The sequence below is a fragment of the Cetorhinus maximus genome, chromosome 1, assembly GCF_964194155.1.
Source record: "Cetorhinus maximus chromosome 1, sCetMax3.hap1.1, whole genome shotgun sequence".
NCBI classification, from domain to species: Eukaryota; Metazoa; Chordata; class Chondrichthyes; order Lamniformes; family Cetorhinidae; genus Cetorhinus; species Cetorhinus maximus.
Genome location: NC_135879.1, coordinates 128,674,383 through 128,700,175, shown reverse-complemented (window position 1 = coordinate 128,700,175; position 25,793 = coordinate 128,674,383). Strand labels below are relative to the sequence as shown.

The window sequence follows — 25,793 nt, the reverse complement described above, 5'->3', positions numbered from 1 at the left end:
ATATATCTTTGTTGAGAGTCATGAACTACTTGCTTAAACATCTGCCATTGTTCATCAACCATATTTTCTGCTAAATGCTTTTCCCAGTCCACTCCAGCCAACTCTGCCTTCATTCCATTGTAATTACCCTTATTTAAGTTTAGCACAGTTGTTTCTGACCCAAGTTTCTCACTCTCAAACTGAATGCTAAATTCTACCATATTATGGTCACTGTTTCTTAGGGGATCCTTTACTCTGAGATCATTTATTAAACCTGCCTCATTATGCATTACCAGATCCAAAATAGCCTGATCCCTGGTTGGATTCACAACATATTGTTCTAACACACTGTCCTAAATACAATGGTACTGCTTGTGTCTACCTCTGCCAATTTGATTTTCCCAACCTACATGAAGGTTAAAGCCACCCATAATTAATGTACTGCCTTTTTTACATGCCCTCATTGTCTCCTGATTTATTCTCTATGGTATAGCTCCTGTCAAGGAGCCCTAGATTACTCCCACCAGTGTCTTCTTCCCCTTCTTATTTCTTACCTCCACCCATGTGGATTCTACATCTTCTGATCCAAAATCCTTTCTTGCTATCATACTTATTCCATCCCGTACTAACAAACCTGCCCCACCACTCTTTCCTTTCTGCCTGTCCTTTCGAAAAGTCACATACCCCTGAATATTTAGTTCCCAGCTTTGATCTCCTTGTAACCACGTCTCCATAATGGCTATAAGATCGTACCCATTAACCTCTATTTGTGGCACTAATTCATTTACTTTGTTCGGAATACTACATGCATTTAAGTAAAGAGCCATTAATTTTGCCTTTTTACCATTTTTTCCCCTTTTGACCCTATTTGCTGCTTTTTTTTTTTGTTTGTACACTCTGTCCCTTCCTGTCACACTCTGGGAATCAATACCTAAATAGCTGCCCTGCACTGCTGCCATTTCCTTTTGCTTTGTAAGCATACCCCTTCTCTAGAACCTTCCCCACCTCTATTTAGTTTAAAGCCCTCGTTATTCGATTTACCAGGACACTGGTCCTAGCATGGTTCAAATGAAGCCCATCCCACCGGAACTGCTCCCTTCTACCCCAGCACTGGTGCCAGTGCCTCATGAACTAAAACCCATTCCTCCCACACCAATCGCTGAGCCATGCATTTAACTCCTTGACTTTATTTACCCTATGCCAGTTTGCCCGTGGCTCAGGTAGTAATCCCAAGATTGGAGGTTCTGCTTTTTAATTTAGCTCCTAACTGTTAAAATCTTTTCAGCAGAACCTCCTTTCTAGTCCTATTAATATCATTGGTAGCAACATGGACGACGACAACTGGATCCCTCCCATCCCACTCCAGGTTCTTCTCCAGCCCTGAGGAGATGTCCTTAACCCTGGCACTGGGCAGGCAACACAGCCTTCGGGACTCACGCTCACGGCTGCAGAGAACAGTACTTATCCCACTAATTATACTTTCCCCTACCACTACTACGTTCCTCTTTCCTCCCTCCACTTGAATGGCTCCCTGTACCATGGTGCCGTGGTCAGTTAGCTCATCCTCCCTGCAGTCCCCGCTCTCATCCACACAGCTTGCAAGAACCTTGTAACTGTTGGACAGTTGCAGGAGCCGAGGCTCCTCAAACGCTACCTCCTCAGTCCCCACACCTGCAGTCACGCTCTCCTGTCCCTGGTCACAGACCAAATTTGAATTACCTAATCTGAGGGGTGTGACCGCCTCCTGGAGCAAAGTGTCCAGGTAACTTTCCCCAACCTGATGTGGCGCAATGTCTGCAGCTCAGATTCCAGCTCCTTAACTCGGATCCGAAGTTCCTTGAGCTGCAAACACTTTGTATGGATGTGTTCGCTCTGGATCACCTTGGTGTCCAGCAGCCCCAACATGCTGCAGCAGCAACACATCACCTGACCTGTCATCACTATCATATTTTATTCAATTGATTAATTAATTACTCTAGTATCCCCACTTTTTAGACTTTATTATAATTATTTTTTATACACACCAGTGTCGATCTTATACTTAACAAGCTATCTTTAAGAAAAAGAGAAAAAAAAACCTAGAGAACTAAACACAAACTAAAGGCCTTACATTAAAGACTAGAAATACTCACCAATCCTACTCACCAATCAGCTGCTCTCCGTGCTGTTTTACCTCTCATGCTCTTTAATAGTCTCACACTCTTCCCTCACTCTCTCACTGTTAAAGGCTCTGCTCCTCTCACACTGTCTTGCTGTAAATGACCCTGCTGTTTCTCTCACACTCTCTGGTACATCTTCCTCTCCCGCTCACATCTGGACCTTCCTCTCCAGTCCCTCAATGATCATCCGTAGTGGGCCATGGCCAAGACACTGAAGTCCCACAGCAGATCCTCAGTGGTGATTTTCCACCTTCCGTGAGATGTTTCGCAGTGGAACCATGTCCATGAGAATCCACCCAGCATGCAATGGAAGTTCCTCCAAGGCTCCGTTGCTGTCGGGCTTCAGCACCTTCTGCTCCATGGATGTCCACAATGTGAGCAAGTGCCCTGATGCGAAGTCCCGACTTCTGCACATTACATTTGTCAATACGTGTTCTGTACCGGCGTGTTTTCCCGCCAATGTGTGCTGTACATTTGACGGCGGGGGGATGATTCTGATGAGCTGGGCTTATTATGATATGCAGATGTATTACAATGAATTTCTTGATGTCTGGCAGTGGGAAACGCAGTCCACCATTGACGGGTGGAGTGGACGATTGCAAACGTGTTTCACAATGGTGTGAAACTGATTTTTGGCCTTGCCACCATATTGTCCACTCACGCCTGCCATGAAGCCTGATGCCAGCAGGCACAGAAAATTCCACTGTGGACAAATCTGGGCACTGCACCTTAGGAAGGTTATATCGACCTTGGAGCTTGTGCAACAAAGGTTTACCAGATGATATTTAGAATGATATCTAAACTCCAAGTGTTATATTACAGGAAGAGATGACAAAAAGCTAGGGTTGTGTTCCCTGCAATTTGGATGATTCAGGGACGATTTAATTGAAGTTTTCAAAATGTTAAGGGAAATAGATGGGTCAGGTGGAGAGAAACTATTTCCTCTGGTTGGGGGCCTTAAGAGGAGGGGGCATCATCTAAAAATTAGACCTTTCAAGAGTGAAAGGGCAGTTAGGAATGGGCAATAAATGCTAGCCTTGCCAGTGATAGCCACATCCCATGAATGGATAAAAGAGAATTAAGAAACACTTCTACACACAGGGTGGTAGAAATTCAGAACTCTCTTTCGCAAATACCATTTGATGCTAGATCAATTGTAAATTTTAAATCTGAGATTGATAGATTGTTTTGTTATGCAAAGGTATTAAGGGATATGGAGCAAAAACAAGTCCTTGGGCCAGGATTCCCTGGTCAGTGAGCAGGGGGTGGGGCCTGCTCGCCAACACGTAAAATGACGCGGGATGACGTCGGGCGGTACCCCTGATGCCAATCCGCCCCATTTAAATTTTCAGGTAGGCGGGGGCTCAGCAGAATCAGCTGCGGGCCCGCCGACCTGTCAATGGCCAATTGAGGCCATTGAAAGAGTCATTAAAGTAATTAGTTGGCATGCCCGTCCAACCTTAAGGTTGGTGTGCAGGCCAGGAGCCCTGGCGGGCATTAGAAAAAGCATGAAACCTCATCCATGGAGGGGATGAGGTTTCATGAAGGTTTTAAAAAATGTAATTAAAGTGTATGAAAAAGTTATGGACATGTCCCAACTCATGTGACAATGTCACATGAGGGGACATGTCAGGGAAATTTTTCTATTTTTATTTTTCAGATTTTTTATTGTACAGCCGATCTCCCTGAGGCAGCACTTAGCCTCAGGGAGATGAGTGTGCTCTTTCATGCGCATGCTTGAAAGAGATCACTCTCGGCTCAGGGAGTCCCCCCTCCGCCCGCACAGGGAGCGCATAGCGCTTCCGTGCAGACATCATGCTGGGCGGACCTTAATTGGCCCGCCCATGTAAAATGACGGTGTGCCCCTAATCGGGGTCGCCAATCGGAGGCGCGCCTCCGTGTGCCCGCTCTTAAACTTACCCCATGACAGGGGGAAAATTCTGTACTTGGAGCTGGGTTGCAGAACATAGTATAGAATGTGTAGGGGGGAACTTAAAAAGGAAATTAGGAGAGCAAAAAGGGGGCATGAAAAAACATTGGCAGGTAAAGTAAAGGAAAATCCAAAGTTATTTTACAAGTACATTATGAGTAAGAGGATAACTAGGGAAAGAGTAGGGCCAATCAAGGACCATAGTGGTAATTTGTGTGTGGAGCCGGAAGATGTAGGTAGGGTTCTAAATGAATACTTTGTGTTGGTGTTCACAAATGAGAGGGATGACGTGGGTGTGGAAATCAGGCAGAAGGATTGTGATATAATTGGAGAAATTAGCATAGAAAAGGAGGAGGTTCTAAGTGTTCTGGCAGACTTAAAAATAGATAAATCTGCAGGCCCAGATGAAATGTATCCCAGCCTGTTGAGTGAGGCTAGGGAGGAGATAGCAGGGGCGCTGGCAATAATTTTCAATACCTCTCTGGCCACAGGAGAGGTGCCAGAGGACTGGAGGACAGCCAATGTGGTACCGTTATTCAAGAAGGGAGGAAAGGATAAACCAGGGAACTACAGGCCAGCCAGTCTAACCTCAGTGGTGAGGAGACTGAGGGGCAGAATTACTCTACACTTGGAGAGGCAGGGATTAATCAAGGACAGTCAGCATGGTTTTGTTAAGTGGAGGTCATGTCTGACCAATTTGATTGACTTTCTCGAAGAGGTGACCAGGTGTGTAGATGAGGGCAATGCATTTGACATAGTCTACTTGGACTTCAGCAAGGCTTTTGATAAGGTCCCACATGGGAGACTGATAACGAAGGTAAGAGCCCATGGGATCCAAGGCAATTTGACAAATTGGATCCAGAATTGGCTGAGTGGCAGGAAGCAGAGGGTGATGTTAGAGGGATGTTTTTGTGACTGGATGCCTGTGTCCAATGGGCTTCCACAGGGATTGGTGTTGGGTCCCTTGCTGTTTGTGGTATATATAAACAATTTAGACTTGAATGTAGGAGGGTTGATCAGTAAGTTCGCGGATGACACGTTAATTGGTGGGGTGGTAAATAGTGAGGAGGATAGCCTTAGATTACAGGAGGATATAGACGGGCTGGTTAGATGGGCTGATTAGTGACAAATGGAATTTACTCCAGATATGTGTGAAGTGATGCACTTGGGCAGGACAAACAAGGCACAGGAATACACGATGAATGGTAGGATCCTGGGAAGTACCGAGGATCAAAGGGACCTGGGTATGCATGTCCACCGGTCCCTTACGGTAGTGGGACAGCTAGATAAGGTGGTTAAGAGGGAATATGGGATACTTGCCTTTATTAGCCGAGGCATAGAATATAAAAGCAGAGCAATTATGCTGGAACTGTATAAAACGCAAAAACCCTCATAACATTTAAGAAGTATTTGGATGTGTACTTGTAGTGCCATGGCATACAAGGCTATGGGCCTAGTGCTGGAAAATGAGATTAAAATAGTTAGGTACTTGTTTGACCGGTGCAGACTCGATGGACTGAAGGGCCTTTTTCTGTGCTGTAGACCTCTATGACTCTATGACTCTATCAGCCATAATTTCATTGAATGGTGGTACAGCCTCCTGGGCTTACTCTTGTAACTATGGGGAAAATTTTCTCCCCGTCAGGGGGGCTGAGTGGGAGCGGGCATGGGCTGCGTGCCGCCATTTTACTTGGGCAGGCCAATTAAGGCTCGCCCAGTGTGATGTGCACCCGGAAGCGCTGAGTGCTCCCTGTGCGGGTCGAGGGAGTAGGCTGAGTTGGGGCCTGCACTCTTTCGCGCATGCACGCAAAAGAGTGCAGAAATCTCCCTGAGGCGCAGAGCTACCTCAGGGAGTTTAATTACATTTTGAAAAATTTAAATAAAGGGAGAAAAGCATTTTTTTCAGCCATGTCCCCTCAAGTGACAGTGTCACACTGTGCTGAGACATGTCAATGAATTTTAATAAAAACATTTATTTAAGTTATAAATCCTTCATGAAACCTCATCCCGACCGTGGATTAGGTTTCATGTTAAGTGTGAAGGCCGCCTGGGCTCTTCGCCTGCCCGCCAACCTTAAGGTTGGATGGGCAGCTCTGTTAATTATTTTAATTAACCTTTGAATGGCCTCAATAGGCCTTTGACAGTTCGGTGGGCGCGCAGCCGACTCCGGTGCGTGCCCGCTGAACTGAAGACCTGAATGACGCGCGGTGATGTCGGGACGCATGCCCGACGTCACTATGCATCATTTTACGTGTTGGCAAGCAGGGCCTGCCCCCGCACTCCAAGCCAAAGATTCTGGCCTATGTTCTGAGAAAAACTGTGCCTCACAATATAATATTCTCAATTGGGACTAAAGCTGGCATAATGTTTAGGCACAAAATAATAGCTATTTGCAGAAAGAGTCATTTCATTGTTGAAGTTGAGAAAAGAATAATATCCTTGAGTGGGAACACCAACAAGAAACTGAGGTATGGTATGGGAACCTGAGTGAGATGAATGGGGGGCAGGAGAGCGGCAGCAGAAGTGAGAGTGAGAACAGACCGAGACCTGTGGGGAGGTAGCAGTGGCATCAATGGGAGTGGGAACAGAGTGAGATCGGCAGGAGATAAGAGTGGCTGCAGAGCACTGAGAGTGAGAACTGAGCGAGACATGTGGGAGGTGCATGAGTTCAGAACCTACTGGCCACATTCAAAAACATCTTAATGTGACATTAAAGAGAAGCTAATAAGTGATTGGTTGGTGAGTATTTTTCTCTTCTCCCTCTCCAAACTAGGGTATTCATTCAAATTAGATGTTTGGAAATTTATGAAATATTCAATCAGGGTTTGTGTAACTGTAAGTGAATAAATAAGTGCATAAATACAGAGCAGGACTAGTGCTATTTATTAAAATTAATAGTTTAAAAAGGGGACTAACCAGGAACAGAGAGGGTTTTTTTACATCATGGATGTGCGTCTGAGACCTGTTGCTGCAATTCCTGCACCATGTGGGAACTCCAGGACACTTCATGTGCCTACGGTGACTACGTGTTTAGGAAGTGTCACCAGCTGCTCCAGCTCGAGCTCCGGAATTTCAAGCTTGGGGGGCAGCTGGAGTCACTGCAGAGCATCACCGAGGATGAGAATTCCCTGGATTGTATTTTCCAGGAGGAGGTTACTTCACAGGCAATGAGAGTTCAGGATAGTAGGTGGGTGGCTATAAGGCAGAGTAGGAAGAGCAGGAAGTGCAGGGAATTTCAGGGTATGTGCCACTTTCAAACAGATGTACAGTATTAGAGACTGCTGGGAGTACCGATACCCTGAAGGAATGCATCATAGACCATGGCACTAATAGGCAACGGACTATACAGGAGGGAACAGCAAAACGGAGAAATGCTGCTGTTATAGGAGATTTCATAGTTAGGGAGTCAGACAAGTATTTCTATAACCGTCATCGTGAGCCCCGAATGGTGTGTTGCCTCCCTGGTGTCAGCGTAAGGGACACAGAGATGGTACAGAATATTCTGCAGCGGGGAGGGAGTGATTGAGAAGTTGTGGTTTGTGTTGGTACCAATGGCACAGAGAGCAGATAATGAGATCATATAGTCAGATTTTGAAGAGGTGGGGGCAGTTAAACTGTAGCATTTCGAAGGTAGTAACCTCTAGATTACTCCTAGTGCCATACGCTAGCCAGAGTAGAAATAGGAAGATAGAAAGGATCACTGCGTGGCTTACAGCATGGTGCAGGAGGGAGGGCTTCAGATTCTTGGGGCATTGGGACCAGTTCTGGGACAGAATGCACCCAGTTCACCTCAACAGGACTGGGACCAATGTCCTCACAGGGAGGTTCACTAGTGTCGTTGGGGAGGGTTTAAACTAAATTGGCAGGGCGGTGGGCACCAACATACAGAATTAGAAAAGAGGAATAAGATGATTAAAGTGAACGTACTAGAGAAGGAAGTAGTACCATATCAGATAGGAGGGGACTAAGAAGAACTAGGAGGAATGAACAGGCAGGATAACAATGCATGTATGTAAATACACAAAGTGTGGTGAATGAGGTTGTTGAGCTACAGGCACAAAAAAGCAGTTTGGGAATATGATGTAGTGGTAATAACAGAACCATGGCTTAAAACAGCGAGGACTGGATGCTTAATTTACAATGATTTAAAGTGTTCAGAAAATGTAGAGAAGGGAAAAAGGAAGGTGGGTTGGCAGTAATGATTATGAAAGACATTGTAGTGTAGGAAAGAGGGGATGTACTTGAGGGAGCAAGGGCAGAGTCCATATGGTTAGAGTTGAGAAGCCAAATAGGCAAGAATACGCTACTTGGGGAATTCCATAGATCTCCAAATAGTGAGCGAGAGAGAATGAGGAACAAACCTGCAGAGATGTGCAGGAACTTATAGCTCTCATTATATCCTCCTTAAAGTAGGGCAGCCAAAACTGGACACAATGAAACTGGATTTCCGAACCCTTGCCCGTGGCAAGGAATCTTTGCCTGCAGCTAACGCATGTTGTTCAATACCAGGAAATTTGTAAGGGCATGGATTCAGAAAATGTGTCCTCATCCTTGAAGTGTGACCTTATTAATGATTTATATAGGTTTAGCCCATATTTGTAAACCTAGGATTAAATTTCCTTTTTTTGAACAGCTTTATCAACTTACACTCCTCCTTTAAAAAAACGTTTCTGACTAGAGTCCCTGCTCTTTTGCTGCTTTTAAAGTTTTACCAATTAATGCATACTTGTTTTCCTTATCCTTCCACTGAAAACTTAAAAGTGGCAAATAACAATCTTGCCACACAAGTACCAAGCAATAATTATCTCCAACAAGAGTGAATCTAACCATCTCTCCTTGGTGTTCAACAGCTTTACCATTGCTGATTTTCCCCCATCAACATCCTGAGAGTTACAATTGACCAGAAGCTTACTGAACCAACCATATAAATACTGTGATTACAAGTGCAGGTCAGATGCTGGGAATTCTGTGGCAAGCAACTCACCTCCTGACTCCCAAAGCCTGTCCACCATCTACAAGGCATAGGTCAAGAATATGATGGAATACTCTCCTCTTGCTGGATGAGTGCAGCTCCAACAACACTCAATAAGCTTGACACCATCCAGGACAAAGCAGCCGGCTTGATTGGCATCCCATCCACCACCTTAAACACTCACTTCTTCTAGGATTGGCGCACATTAGCATCAGTGTGTATCATATACAAGATGCATTGCAGCAACTTGCCAAGGCTCCTTTGACAGCAGCTTCCAAACCCACAAACTCTACTAGCATAATAAAGGCAGCAGATGTTAGACATTAAGTAGGAACACCACCACCTGCAAGTTTCCCCCTAAGTAAGGCCATGCTTTGACTTGGAAATATGTCACTGTTCCTTCAGTGTTGCTGGGTCAAAACCCTGGAACCCCGTCTCTAAAAGCACTTTAGATGTACCTACACCAAAAGGACTAGCGGTTCAAGAAGGCAGCTCAACACTACCATTTCAAGGGCAATTAGGGATGGCAATAAATGCTGACCTTGCCAATGATGCTCACATCCCATGAACAAGTAAAACAAAACTCACATTATTCATGAAATTTAATTTGTCATCTCTTTGTCCAATCTGTCAATCTGCATCTGACCTCCTGAAGTCAATTATAGTCCACAACACAGTTAATCATAAGCACTAGTTTGTATCGACTGCAAATTTTGATATTGTGACTTTCAGGCTCTAGTGTGGATCATTTGTGAAAACTGAGGAGGGAAATAGTCCTAACCGTGATCCCTGAGGTCCACAACTGTTCACATTCCTCCAGACCAAAAAAAAAATCCAGTAACGATTAGGCTGTTTTTTCTTGAACCAATTTTCTCTGTGTAGCCAAATTACCTTTAATATTATGTGCTTTCATTAGTCAACAACCCATCTCTGCAGATCCTATCAAACTCCTTTTGAAAATGCATACATACAACATTCAAAATATTTCCTTGTCAGTGTACACTGAGTTTCCTCAAAGAACTCTATTAAGTTTGTCAGACATGATTTCCCTTTCACAAATTAGTGTTGGAAATCCTTAATTAACTGAAGTCTTTCTAACTGACTCTTCATTTTATTCTGTATTATTGTTCCTTGAAGCTTACTCACTATAGATGTTAGGCTAGAGAAGCAAAATATTGTGGATGCTGGAAATCTGAAATAAAGACAGAAAATGCTGGAAGTACACAGTATGATCGACCTGAAATGTTAGCTCTGTTCCTCTCTCCACAAATGCTGGGTTGACTGGTTTATAGTTACCTGCTTTATTCCTTTCTCACTGCTTGAAAACAAGTGTCATATATAGGCAGTCCTCCAGTCTTCTGGCATAACTTCCATACCACAGGGTGTTTGCAAGATTATGAGGAGACCCTTTTCTGTTTCCTTTTGACTTCCCTCACATCCTAATTACTATCTGGGGGCTAATTTTGAATTTAGGGGTTGTAAAATGGACAAGATAAGATCAGCCACCTGTTAAACATCTCTCCTGATTTTCAATGGAAGGAAAGGTTGGATGGGATGTTAAATGGGCAGTCAATCTGCCATTTGAGTTTGCCGACCAGCAGGGAAACTTAAAATCTAATCCAAGTATCCCAAGTTAATTCTCAAGATCAGAAACTTTGAGCTTGAGTACAAGCAGGCAGATTGTCTTGTCACAGGTACACTGAGAAACAAAGACCTCCCAATCACAAAGGTGCTACACATCATAGGCTCTAGCCTCACCCCCACTCATTATTTTCTCTTAGTTTATTAAAAAGAAACAGAACAATTTAGTGATTTTTAACTTCTTAATAGTTTTGGGTCAACTACGGATCAAGGTTGAGATCCGCTGGTCTCTCACTGCTCAGGACTACTCTTTCTCAGGGCCAGGGAGAGAAATCATGGGTCTTGGTGCTTCTCCTGTTTCTAAGCCCCTTATTTCCCCTCCGCACCCCCGACTCCTTTAACTTTCAACAGCTTCTGTCAAGTAACTTTGCGATGTGCTTTGAGTTCTATAGAATAGAATAGTTCAGTACAGAACGAGGCCATTCAGCCCATTGAGTCTGCGGCAGTTCTTTTGAAGGAAAATCCAGTCAGTCCTATTGCTCCCCCTCACCTGCTCTTCCCCTATAATTTTTTCCTCCAAGTATTTATCCGATTTCCTTTTAGACATGAATTTGAATCTGTATCCACCACAATTTCAGGGAGTGCATTCCAAATCCTAGCCACTCTTCCTGTGTTGCCCCTAGTTCTTTTGCAAATCAACTTAAATGAAGTTAAATCTGGGCCATCTGATTACTGATCCTTCGGCCATTGAAAACAATCTCTATTAATTCTATCTGAACCCTTCATAATTTTATACACCTCCATTAAATCCCCTCAGGTTTCTTGACTCTAAAGAGAACAACACCAGCTTCTCTGTAACCCCTCATCCCTGCAGCCATTCTAGTCAATCTCATCTGAACCCTCTACAAAGCCTTCACATTCTTCCAGTGCCCAGAATTGGGAACCGTATCCACAGTAGGTCAAACTGTTTTATATAAATTCTGCAAAACTTCTTGGCTTTTGTGCTACATGTCTCTATTTATAAAGCCTATCAAAGATGACAATTACACACAACTTGGTTATTCATATTATGCAACCAGCTCTGCTTCTTTGAACTTGCCCTATGCAATATCCAGAAGACCTGAACCTCACAAGCACTGTAAAAGACAATCACGTGTACAAATGGGACTATCTGGAACTACCAGTGACATATTTGATTGGCATATGACTTCTGGTTTCACTTCGAAGTTTGAAAATGGCAAAAACCTTCCAGTAAGTTAGCACCAACCAATTCATCTGCAATAATGTTTTATTTCTATCCACGCAAGTAGATTTCTTTCTAGTAAGCTCATATTTTCACTTGTGCAACTCTCACGTGAGCTCAACTGGCACAGAAAAAAAAGAACAGCCAATCAGAAAACATTTAACTACACTACCTAAAGCAATTAATGAATCAATTGAACCAGCTAACTGTTAAGGCACCAAATAAACAAATTAAACAATGCTAATTTTTGAGTATCTAAAATGAGGTAAAATAAGTCAAAATGCAATATGATAAAAAAGTAAACCCGCCGGTGGATGAGGTTTCATGTTTTTTCTATTTGCCGCTGGGGCTCCTGGCCGACCCGCCAACTTTAACGTTGGACGGGCAGGTCCTTTAATTGTTTAATTATTCCTGTCAATGACCTCAATTGGCCATTGACAAGTCGGCAGGCCCGCAGCTGATTTTGCTGCAGGCCCACCTTCCTGAAAATTTAAATGGGGTGGGGTGACGGCGGGTGTTCCGCCCGATGTCATCCCGCATCATTTTATGCATCAGCGAGCGGGTCCCGACCCCTGCTCACCAATGGCAAAATTCAGCCCCAATGTGTTAAAATTATGGGATTTTTACCATTATTGTTAATGAGCGGTGCAACACATCATCCCATGCCAAATTCCATGAATATCTATACATACCGCATTGATCCCCACATTCTGAAATTTTATATAGCAAGTGGTGCTTTCTGAGCATTTCTTAGCAATTTGAAAAAAGCCACAAATTTTTAATGGAATGCCAGAACTTAAGCAAAAAAATCACATGCTATGAAAGTTATTAGTAATTTTAAAACCATGTTTTAAATTCATGACTTTAAATTAGTGTTTTACAATATAGATGATCATATGGAGTGACTCTCCATAAAATATTTCATATTTGAAGGCTATCTGGAATTCAAAAGAAGTGTCAATAATTTTCGTGTGTACCATAGACCATGTTACAACATTAATGATAAAAAACTGTTGCATATGTGTCCTCGTACAGCATTTTATTGTAATTACAACTGCACTGCACAAAAGTGCTGGGCCAGTGTTTTATGGATGAGACACCACATAATGTGAAGGGGTGCTGCCTCCATTTTGGGAAGTATACAGGTAGTCTTGATTCTTAGAACAGCCATGAAATATTAATCCATAAGCCGTGCAAGTTGCCATGCTACATTTCTTGTGACAACAAATAGTTTATTTAGTTCTGTGCATTTCTTTTCTTTTGTTCAAGGGATTTGAGCGTCACTGGCTAGGCCATCATTTATTGCCTATCTCTCATTGCCCTTGAGAAAGTGGTGGTGAGCTTCTTTCTTGAACCTCTTCAGTCCACGTGGTGTAAGCGCACCTACAGTGCTGTTGGGAATTCCACTATTTTTTCCTAGGGATATTGAAAGAACAGTGATATTTTTCTAAGTCAGGATGGTGTATGACTTGGCGAGGATTTTCAGCTGGTGGTGTTCCCATGCATCAGCTGCCCTTGTTCTTCTTTGTGGTAGAGGTTGCGGGTTTAGAAGGTGCTTTCGAAGGAGCCTTGGTGTGTTGCTTCAGTGCATCTAGTAGATAGTATGCACTGCTGCTACTGTGTGTCGGTGGCGGAGAGAATGACTATGTAAGGTGGTGGATGAAGTGCCAAACAAGCAGGCTTCATTGTCATGGATGATGTTGACCTTCTTGAGTGTTGTTGGAGCAGCACTCATCCAGGCAAGTGGGGAGTATTCCATTACACTCCTGACTTGTGCCTTGGGGAGTCAGGAGGTGGGTTACTCGGCGCACGATTCCTAGCCTCTGACCTGCTTTTGTAGCCACAGTATTTGTATGGCTAGTCCTGTTCAGTTTCTAGTCAATGGTAACCACCAGGATGTTGATAGTGGGGGATTCAGTGATGGTAATGCCATTGAACATCAAGGGGCAACGGTTGGATTCTCTCTTGTTGGAGATGGTCATCGCCTGACACTTGTGTGGCACGAATGTTACTTGCCACTTGTCAGCCCAAGCCTGGATATTTTCCAGGTCTTGCTTCATTTGGACATGGACTGCTTCAGCATCTGAGGAGTCGTGAATGGTGCTGAACATTGTACAATCATCAGCGAACATCCCCATTTCTGACCTTATGATGGAAGGAAGGTAAATGATGAAGCAGCTGAAGATGGTTGGGCCTAGGATACTACCCTGAGGAACTCCTGCAGTAATGTCCTGGAACTGAGATGACTGACCTCCAACAACCACAACCATCATCCTTTGTGCTAGGTATGACTCCAACCAGCGGATAGTCTTCCCCCTGATTCCCATTGACTCCAGTTTTGCTAGGGCTCTTTGATGCCACACTCGGTCAAATGCTGCTTTGCTGTCAAGGGCAGTCACTTTCACCTCACCTTGGGAGTTCAGCTCTTTTGTCCATGTTTGAACCAAGACTGTAACGAGGTCAGGAGTTGAGTGGCCCTGGCGGAAACCAAACTGGGCATCAGTGAACAGGTTATTGCTAAGCAAGTGCCGCTTGACAGCAGTGTTGATGATCCCTTCTGTTACTTTACTGATGATTGAGAGTAGACTAATGGGGCAATAATTGGCCGGATTGGATTTGTCCTGCTTTTTGTGTACAGGACATACCTGGGCAATTTTCCACATAGCTGGGTAGATGCCAATGTTATAGCCGTACTGGAACAGCTTGGCTAGGGGCGTGGCAAGTTCTGGAGCACAAGTTTTCAGTACTATTGCCGGAATATTATCAGGTCCCATAGCCTTTGCACTACCCAGTGCCTTCAGCCATTTCTTGATATCAAGTGGAGTGAATCAAATTGGCTGAAGACTGGCATCTATGATGCTGGGGACCTCCGGAGGAGGCCGAGATGGATCATCCACTTGGTACTTCTGGCTGAAGATTGTTGCGAATGCTTCAACCTTATCTTTTGCACTGATGTGCTGGGCTCCTCCATCATTGAGGATGAGGATATTTGTGGAGCCTCCTCCTCCAGTGAGTTGTTTAATTGTCCACCACCATTCACGACTGGATGTGGCAGGACTGCAGAGCTTAAACCTGATCCGTTGGTTGTGGGATCGCTTAGCTCTGTCTATCACTTGCTGCTTATGCTGGTTGGCACGCAAGTAGTTCTGTTTTATAGCTTCACCAGGTTGACACCTCATTTTTAGGTATGCTTGGTGCTGCTTCTGGCATGCCCTCCATGCAGGGGTTGATCCCCTGGCTTGGTGGTAATGATAGAGAGGGGGATAAGCCGAGCCATGAGGTTACAGATTGTGGTCGAGTACAATTCTGCTGCTGTTGATGGCCCACAGTGTCTCATGGATGCCCAGTCTTGAGTTGCTAGATCTGTTCGAAATCACGCAACATGATGGAGGGTATCCTCAATGTGAAGGTGGGACTTCATCTCCACAATGACTGTGTGATGGTCACTCCTACCGATTCTGTCATGGACAGATGCATCTGCGGCAGGCAGGTTGGTGAGGATGAGGTCAAGTATGTTTTTCCCTCTTGTTGGTTCCCTCACCACCTGCTGCAGACCCAGTCTAGCAGCTATGTCATTTAGGACTTGGCCAGCTCGGTCAGTAGTGGTGCTACCGAACCACTCTTGGTGATGGACATTGAAGTCCCCCACCCAGAGAACATTCTGCGCCCTTGTCCCACTCAGTGCTTCCTCCAAATGATTTTCAACATGGAGGGGCACTGATTCATCAGCTGGGGAAGGGTGGCCCGTGGTAATGAGCAGGAGGTTTCCTTGCCCATGTTTGACCTGATGCCATGAGACTTCATGGTGTCTGGAGTCGATGTTGAGGACTCCCAGGGCAACTCCCTCCCAGCTGTATACCACTGTGCCACCACCTCTGCTGGTCTGTCCTGCCGGTGAGACAGGAAATACCCAGGGATGGTGATGGTGGAGTCTGGGACATTATCTGTAAGGTATGATTCTGTGAGGATGACCATGAAAGGCTGTTGCTTGACTAATCTGAGAGACAGCTCTCCCAATTTTGGCACTAGCGCCCAGATTTTACTGAGGAGGACTTTGCAGGGTCGACAGGACTGCGATTGCCATTGTTGTTTGCGGTGCCTAGGTCGATGCTGGGTTGTCCGTCTGGTTTCATTCCTTTTTTGTGTCTCTGTAGTGGTTTGTGGCTTGCTAGGCCATTTCAGAGGGCGTTTACATTGCTGTGGGTCTGGAGTCACATGTAGGCCAGACCAGGAAAGGACAGCAGATTTCCTTCCCTAAAGGACATTAGTGAACCAGATGGGTTTTTACAACAATCAACAATGTTTTCATGGTCATCATTAGACTTTTAATTCCAGATTTTTATTGAATTCAAATTCCACCATCTGCCATGGTGGGATTCAAACCCGGGACCCCAGAGCATTACCCTGGGTCCCTGGATTACTAGTCCAGCATCAATACTACTACCCCATCGCCTCCCCGAGTCCTGACCTGAAGCCTGTTTTTCCTGTCAAAGCAGCTCTGAAGAAAATTGAAGCTGTCCTGTTCACACAAGCAAGTTTAAAAAGTAAGTTTAAAAGTAAGTTTAAAAAGTAACTTACTAACAACTCTCATTCGCGAGCCCACTCACCCCTCTCTTCCCACCCATGGATGAGGTTTTTAAAAATGTGGCCTACCCGCCTGCCCATAGCACCCGTGCGACACACTGAAAATCTCACAGGCTGCTAGAAATCGCTGCCTCTAGGGCCTTAAATGGCCTATTAATTAATGGCGGGCACACCTTAGAAGTCATAGCATGCCCACCCTCTGAATTATCGCATTGGTGCGCAGTGATGTTGGGATGCACGCCCGACGTATCCGGCGTATCAGGCCCACCCCTGCACGCTGATGGCAAATTCTGCCCGGTAACTTTGTTTCATCTTCACAGTTGCTACCGTACCTCACCTGTTCCTAGCATTATCTGTTTTTATTTCAGATTTCTAGCATTCATACGATTTTGATTTTTGTTTTAAATGTAAGAATGTAAAAAATAGGCGATTAGAGCCTGCTCCATCATTCAGTATGATCATGGCTGATCTTTTACCTCAACTCCACCTTCCCGCATTATTCCCATATCCCTTAACCCCACTTCGTATGCTAAAATCAATCGATCTCTGTCTTGAATATACTCAATTCCAGTTCCAAAGATCCACAAGCATTTGAATAAAGAATTTCTCCTCATCTCAGTCTTGAATGGGTGACCCCTTATTCTGTGACTGTGACCCCTATTTTTGGAATCCCTAGCCATGCAAGGAAAAGACCTTCTCAGCTTCTAGCCTATCAGGTCCCTTAAGAATTGTATATGTTTTGATGAGATCACCTCTGATTCTTCTAAACTCCAAGGAATATAAATTTAGTCTACTCAATTTCTCCTCATAGGACAATCCCTCATCTCAGGATACAGTCTATTGAATCATTGTTGCACTCCCTCCAAGACAAGCTATCCTTCCTTAGTTAAGAAGACCAAAACTGTGCACACTATACTCCAAGTATGGTCTCACTAAGGCCCTGTACAATTATTAAATTATTAAAGGTGCTATTTCTGGCACCTAAAATTCTTTGTGACATTTCTTAACAGTCTTTGGATCCATTCTGCAGCATTTCTGAAGTTTTAGTGTAGTACATTGTAAGGTCCTGTTTTGTTTGTTCAATGTGCACCTTTCTCAGACTTATCTGTTGTTTGCTGAGGATCATATTACACAAGCTAACTAAAAATTAACTGGCCTGCTGTAAATATACAAACCAACACTACAGGTTGGGGTAGTGGCTACCAATAACAGCTCTGACTTGTTCCACGTCTGGCAACAGGCTTGATGATTTAATGACTTCTTGCTCACACTCCATGTCTGCTGTTGTTTGGCATTTGACCTTTCTTTGATCCTTGACATAACATTGAGACGCAAAATGATTACATTTCCTGTAATTTAGTAAGCTCAACATGGGATATTTTTCTTCTCATTGTTCATCCTACCCATAGCATTCATGTATTGATACTGGAGCCACTACTGCACTATTCATATGCAGGCTTCAGTCACAGCTTCTGTTAAAGCATGGCCTGTGTCTAAGTTCTCTACACCTCTGATGCAATCTTTAGCAAGCCCTGCAGCTGTTCAGTGTTTAGGCATTTTACTAAACCAAATTCTGTTTCACCAAGGAGCCTCTCCCTCACATGTAACTCTTGAATTTCACACATGACCTTAATGCTTATCAAAGCTTTATGCAAACCCCAAATTGCAGCTAGCTTCTCACAACTTCAGTTAACTGACCAGCTTCTGCAGCTGCACCCCAAGCTCTTGGTTGCACAGTTTTAGGATCACTGTCCTCTCATTAAAGGTTTGCACTACCTCTACAAAGGTTGGTTTTTCTGTACCTCCAGAAGATTGTGGACTCCTGTATATTTGGTTATCCTGAGTACCTATTAACAGCAAAAATGTTTTCACTTTCATATTTTCATGTAGCACCTCAGGTTCTGCATACAGCAGCAGTTTTTCCCTGAATTTCAGACTCCTGTGGAGACCATTGCCTCAGTTTCTAAGCTTCATTGTTTCTTCTTAAGTGTTCCGAAGCTGCAACTTCTGACGCTTCCGTCATCCTTAGTGCAAACTTTAAAAAAATATATTAATATCTTCTATAGAATTTCTGTGACATTTAATAGGCCAAGAAATTATTTCTAACTTATTTTTCATTTTCAAGCTTCAAGTAAAACTTCCCTTCAGCTATGCTGAAGCGATAAGCAATATTAGTCCTTTCGTTCTCTTCTTTTCTCTGATTTATACAGACTCACTTCATTGCTGGCATATCTTGCTTGGCTGCATTGTTATATCAGTAAGAAGTCACAGGGCCTGAAATTCTCTGGAGGTTTTACTGATCTACCAGATTTGTGGTGGGAAACCTGAAAACCCCCTAGGAATTTCAGTGCTAGTGTATCTATTTACAATTAAGAATATTCAGTAGCAATGACCACATGATGCCCTCCTGATCTCCTACAATGATATTGGTAGAAGGTTAGTGGAAACCCCAGAGACACAGTAGGAAGAGTTTTTATTGCTGTGTCTCCAGGATTTTCGATGATCTTCCACTAAAATTACAACAAGAGGCTGGAGAACTCCTGCGCAAAATCTACTGCGTTCTCACAAGAGCCTTCATACCTGAGGCACTGCTCCTCAGCTTTCACAATGGTTAATTCCATTTTGCCACATCTAAGCCAAGATGGGTGGTTGTTCAGCTTGTACAGCAACTGGTGGTGTTCTAGAAGCCTACAAGGAAGCCGGCTGCTAGGTGTTGTCACGGAGAAATCCATCTTGTTGCAGGTTAAAGTTAAAAAGGAAGTTAAATAAAAAAGGAGATTGTAAAGGATTACAGATGTGCAGCATTCACTCAATTTTTGCATTCCATGCTGTATTCAAATCAGGCATAATAAAATAGTGAACATTGGACACAGTAAGTCTTTCAGGTGTGCCCTTGCTCTATGCCATGTCTACGGAAAAGCCAGACTGCAGGAGGCTGAGACTCTTCAGCCAAAATTCCCTCAGTCCACCCATATCACAAGGGATAGAGGAGAGGAAGCGCCTCTCAAATTCTTTTTTAACACACTCTAATTGATGAAGTAATACATGAGAAAATCCTATGAGTGGCATACTGTTCCTTTATTTATAAGCTTCTGTTGTGTTTCATATCAACGTTAATGTGACTTCACCATTTGTCCAAAATGGACCAGAAAAACTTGCCATCCAACTCTTTTGACTCCATGCTGTGCCTTAAAGCAAACACTGTGACAAATAATATGCTTCATAGATGGTCTAACATTACCGAGGTAAGGGAGGAAATGTTTTAAATAAAAAAGGCAAACAATTATATGTTACAAAATACATTAATTAAGTATTGGATTAAATGGGCATGTGCTTGGATCTATTGTCATTGTCTCTGCACTAAAAGGGTTCAGCATCAGATCACAATTTCAGGAAGCTGTTCTGCTGGATATTGGCCTCATTATTGTCTTGTGATTAACTGCAAGCGATTGCTTGGCAAACCTGACTGACCACATCACAGCCATTAATCCCTCAGTGGTGGATGTGTATGCATTAACAACCTGGGAATGGCAGGTAGTATCCAAATAAAAGAAGGCTTACGGGGAAAAATCAAACCAAACCGCCTCTTAATTTTCTGTCTATAGAAGTATTGCATCTGGTATACAGTTCCATTGTTCATAAGGTGTGTATTAGATTGGGAAAGGTTGCCATGTTTCCATAGGTACAGGGCACTCTGTTTGGTTTAAATTTCCCAGGAAACAGTTAAAAACACCTAGTGGGAGAAATTGGTCCTCTTTGTATCGAAAACATGGAAAAAAAACTATTAATTTCAGACCCCTGACATACCTCTGACTTTTTTGTTGGTTACCTAAAAGAGAGTTTGTGATCCTTGAATAGGTTAATGGGAAGCCTAAGGCCTGTATAGGGATATTTTCATAAAACTCAAAGCTGCACTACTCTGCTCATTTTTTGGAATGTAACACAGCCTAATGAGAATTCCAGATAGGAGCCATTGGAGGCTACCAACAAAAAAAAGATAAGTAAATGATTTTTAAACTTTCCTTTATGTGGAGCTGGAGGTGGGCAGGAGTGCTCCATTTAATTTCATAAGACCCCTGAGTGTCATTTCCAGCCTGTGATCAATTCCTCCCATTCTTCTCCCCCCTCCCACAACCTAACTGACAGCCTTATTTGCCAACATGACAGCTGGCAAAATGTCATCCTTGTCAAACTGGTGAGTTGCCTCAGAATGCCTGATTGGGATCCACATCTCACTGACAATTTCTGATCAGGGCCACGTGCAGTTATTTCAGGTCTGTAAATGGGCATTTTTGAATTATTCGTTCATGGGATGTGGGCTTTGCTGGCTAGGCCAGCATTTATTGCCCATCCCTAATTGTCCTTGAGAAGGTGGTGTGTGTTCTTGAACCATTGCCGTCCGTGTGTTGTAGGAACACCCATTCTGCCGTTCGGAATGGAGTTCCAGGATTTTGACCCAACAACAGGAACGGTGATCTGTTTCCAAATCAGGATGGTGTATGACTTGGAGGGGAACTTGCAGATGGTGGCCTTCCCATGTATCTGCTGCCCTTGTCCTTCTAGGTGGTAGAAGTCACAGGTTTGGAAGGTACTGTCAGAGGAGCCTTGGTGAGTTACTGCACTGCATCTAGTAGACGGTACACATGCTGCCACAGTGCGTCGGTGGTGGACGGAGTGAATGGTGAAGGTGCTGGTTGGGGTGCCAATCAAGTGAGCTGCTTTGTCTTGGATGGTGTTGAGCTTCTTGAGTGTTGTTGGAACTGTAGTCATCCAGGCAAGTGGAGAGTATTCCTTCACACTCTTGACTTGTGCCTTGTAGATGGTGGATGGCTTTGGGAAGTCAGGAAGTGAATTACTCTCCGCAGGATTCCTAGCCTCTGACCTGCTCTTGTAGCTACAGTATTTATATGACTAGTCCAGTTCAGTTTCTGGTCAATGGTAACCCTCAGGATGTTGATAGTGGGGGATACCAATTTCTCGCCCTTGAACTCCACTGTCTTAGAAACCATCCCTGACAACATTTTCTCCAAAATCCAGCCATATTTAATTATTTTTCTATGTGATCAAAAACCCATAGAAATAAAATTTCTAACATAATAAACAATTTAATAATAATAATTGAATAAAAATGAAATAAAGCACAAGTATCCCCTGTCAAATGATCTAACATCTATCATTTAACTTTCATCAGCACTGACATCCCTTCTCTCGGGCACCTTGTACTTGCCTTTCGTTCCCTTCCTGGTATTTGCTTTTGATTTCCAGCTAGCGTGACTTTCCTGTTTCATGACCATTATTGACTCCTTTGAAATACTGCAAACATTTACAGTACATATCAACCCTACCAACTCCACCTATAGTGGAAAGGCAACCAGGAACCATCGAAAATAGAGCAGGTGCATTACACAATCTCCACTCACGTTAATGTACTAGCTTGGATTTTCCAATTGGTATTAACTTACTGCTGATTATAAAATCTCAACCATTGACAATAGCCATTTCCATGAAAACTTGATATTCTAAAATCATACCTCCTTCTTCCCAATTGTCCTCAAAAATATATTGATCAATCGGAACACTTCACAGACTATCATTAAATATTTTGCACAGTATTATACTATTGCAACTTCACATCACAGCTGTCAAAACGTGAAAGTATATTTCTGCTCATGAGAGCAGTATTTTAATATCCAGCACATTTGAATATTTTTCTTTCATCAACGAGAACATGAAAGACCTAGATAATTAGGTGAAGGTAATCTTCACTTGGGCACTGAACTAGTGGAGTGGACCACATGCCTGACCATTGAAAAACACGCCCACTTTATGTCCCATTGATTTCAATCAGTTGAGCATCAGGCAGATTCTACAGGAAGGTGGACCTTCCACTCCAGCAGATTCCTACCCTGGTGGTGAAGGTAACAATTACTCCATGTGTGCTGCATGGTATAACACACTGTCATACACTCACATATCCTCCAGCCCATTAAATGGCACCACACAAAATCTTTACATTTATTAATAATGCAAATTCTATAAAGTTTCTATTTATGCCTCTACCATTACAAAACAGTGCATCCTCTGATTCACCATGGGCCTTATCACTAAATATTGGCTAGTATATGATTAATGAAAAAATAAAATAAAGCCATAAAGTGATTTTAAGCCTGTAATATTATCTCATGGTTGAGAAAATCATGGTTAAAAAGTGGCCAGTCTACATCTCATGTTTTATAATGTCATCTAAACCCCTTACAGTGAAAACAGTCTCGCTGATCTGTATATAATCATATTAGTTCATTGCTATGAGCCAAAATTCACTAACACTGAATGAAATCTACTTTAGCTTCTGCAGTTCGATTCACGAGTATCCAGAGACTGGGTAATAACTATGCAGGGTAACCATCATACTTTCCAGGAAAAACTCAGCAGGTCTGACAGCATCTGCGGAGAGGGATACAGTTGACGTTTCGAGTCCGCATGACCCTTCATCAGAACATCAGACCCTTCTGATGAAGGGTCAAACGGACTTGAAACATCAACTGTATCCCTCTCCGCAGATGCTGTCAGACCTGCTGAGTTTTTTCAGGTATTTCTGTTTTTGTTCTAGATTTCCAACATCCGCAGTATTTTGCTTTTATCATAGTGTGGGTTTCTGAGACAAACCTGCTCTTAGCTTACTGTTCTCATTAGGGTGTGGTCCCAACACAAACCAAGTGTTGGTTCTTGATAAAACCTATTACTTGTATGTATCAGGATGTGTAGTTGTAGTCACCAAGTAAAAGTGCATTAAATGCTGTATGGCTTTGGAATCCAGTGTTTCCTTATAATCCTCTTCTTTATGACTCCAACACCTATATGACCATCGCTTTCCATCTGAATCAGGAACTTGTTTAAATACTAAACAGTGAAATAGTGCAAATTCAAAACAAAGCTATACAGCATAATTTACATTCAAACATTTTCTTTGCACATTCATGCACTGCTTCTCACAAAAATGAAAATGTGTCTAAAGTCCACAACACAACAGAAAATGCATGTTCAGTTTGTAAAAAATATCCTGAAATATCTGTTGAACTAACCTTGCCCATTAAACAACCTAAGGTGCTACTCACAGGTACTTCAAACGTAAAGGTGCGGACTTGCTCAGCACAGGTCAGTGAAGCAGATCCTTTACAAGGGAAGACTTTTTTCCATAAAAAGAGTCAAATGGAGCTGATCATTTGCTCAGTATTTCAGAAGGCGACGACAGCATAATTCATCCTTCAGTTTGTAGTAGCAGGAGTGTCACCTTGTTCTGATAGTATATTTGTTTAATTGTAGTGAAACAAAGGGAGCATTTCATCCACCAGAAAAGGTGCTGTATCACGCATTAATTATTAAACCAGCTGAAATTTCTTACTTGATGGACTAAGTTGAAGGAAGAGAATAGATTCTGTACCTGAGGTTTAGTCTTGTTGAGTAATGCTGCTTTTATTATAATCTCCCATGGTTCGGTTTCCTACGCACCATCTGCATTTGAATTTAAAATATATGTTTGAGACTGTTTAGCATTGGATTTGCATGACCTCACGTAGTGCTACATTTAGCTGAAGTCATTGGTTATTAAAGCACCATGTGACTGGAAATCAAAATAAATGCCTGCATTTGCACGCTCACTAACCAGTAAGTCCTGTTAACCCCTTACTGGCCTCTCACTCTGGGGAACTTTTTGACAAACACAAAATACTAGTTCAGCAAAGGATTCATTATTATGTTTAGTTCTGGGTCAGTGTTATAATTTAGGCTTTCTCCCAACTTGAGTTAATTTGAGTTTACAGCAGAAATAATGGGTGGATTCGTCCCAGATTTGCACTAAGTACAGTAGCAGGCAGGGAAAACAATGTTCCACCCAGCGGCCACAATGGCGGCTTCTCACGCCGTATCGTCCCAAACACGCCGCATTAGTTATGCATTCAGGAAACACGCCATTTCGATGGCGGGCAGGCTCTCATTCACTCTCCATGCCATCACCTCAATGCTTCATCATGTCATGCGCCATATTTAAAGTACAGCCATGCACACACACCTCAGAACTTCCAGCCCAGGACTGCTGCACAGGAGACAGGATGGCCCCAAAAGGCAAAAATACTGCAGCCCCCAAATTTAGTGACAAGCCTCTTGAATGGCTTTTGGACACAGTGGAGGCCCGCCATGATGTCCTCTACCCCCACTCTGGCCGCAGGAGGGGCAGCGGCATCACCAATCCAGCTTGGGAGGCAGTGGCCGAGGTGGTCAGCACCAATGCCCTGCAAAAGAGGACAGCCACCCTGTGCAGAAAGAGGATGAATGGTCTCATCTGTTCTGTCAGGGTAAGCAACTTCTCATCACTCTCAGCTCACACACTCTCAAACCCACCACACATCCACAGGGACCTCACTCACTGCCAGTTCAAGGGACATCACCATTCACTGTCTCACACACACCATCATTGACCTCATCCTGTCCATGGGACCACTCACCACCCGCACATGCCACACATACTTATCATCTGGTCTGGCAGGCGCCATGCTTACACTCTCTCCATCTATATCCATGCAGGATAACCTGGTACACACCAAAGGAAGAGGTCGCAGACTGGTGGAGGAATACCTGAAATCAAGGTGCTTAAAGACTTTGAAAACAGAGCCATCCAGCTGACCGGCGAGGATCTGGACCATTCCTGTGCTGATGGTGAGATCGTCGGTGCTCAACCAAGTGAGGATCCAGCAGTGTAACATCCATCAGACAACCATGCTGTGAGTGATGTGTCCTGTTTCACAGGCCACTGCCATGCACTAATTACCTCTGCTTGCTTTCGCAGGCACATCTGCCAAACAGCCGACAGAGTCCACCATCCAAGTCCTCGACTCAAGCCCTGAAGAAACCTCAGAAGAGGAATCTGAAGGCATCCTCATTGAAGACCCATCACAGCGCTCACCCACATCTTCCACCAGCATAGAGACACACACCTTGGTGGGACCTAGCTTTAGAGTAACCTTGAGAACACAACCTGGGGAGCACATCGCACTTTCTGATCCACAGAAGATGATGGCAGGGACATCACAGATCCCCGGCACTTGGGGCTGCATCTTCCGGTCGGCGAGCTGGGGGTGGGGCCCGCTTGCTGATGCGTAAAATGACATGGGGTGACGTTGGGCATGCGTCCTGACGTCACCCCGTGTCATTTAGATTTTCAGTTCGGCGGGCGCGCAGCCAAGTCAGCTTTGTGCCCGCCAAACTGTCAATGGCCACTTAAGGCCTTTAAAAAAGTAATTAACCCAATTAATGGACCTGCCCATCCAACCTTAAGATTGGTGGGCAGGC

The 25,793-nt window shown here is 43.7% G+C and overlaps 1 protein-coding gene across 1 annotated transcript in view; it reads right to left on the bottom strand.

The window, feature by feature from the left end:
- The window catches only part of LOC144683085 (uncharacterized), a 46,918-nt gene extending 22,967 nt beyond the window's left edge, over window positions 1-23,951 (bottom strand). Inside the window, exon 1 of the mRNA XM_078546110.1 lies at window positions 23,890-23,951. The gene's annotated coding sequence lies outside the window, so the exon portion shown is untranslated. The remainder of the gene's footprint in view (window positions 1-23,889) is intronic.
- Between the last annotated feature and the right edge of the window lie 1,842 nt (window positions 23,952-25,793).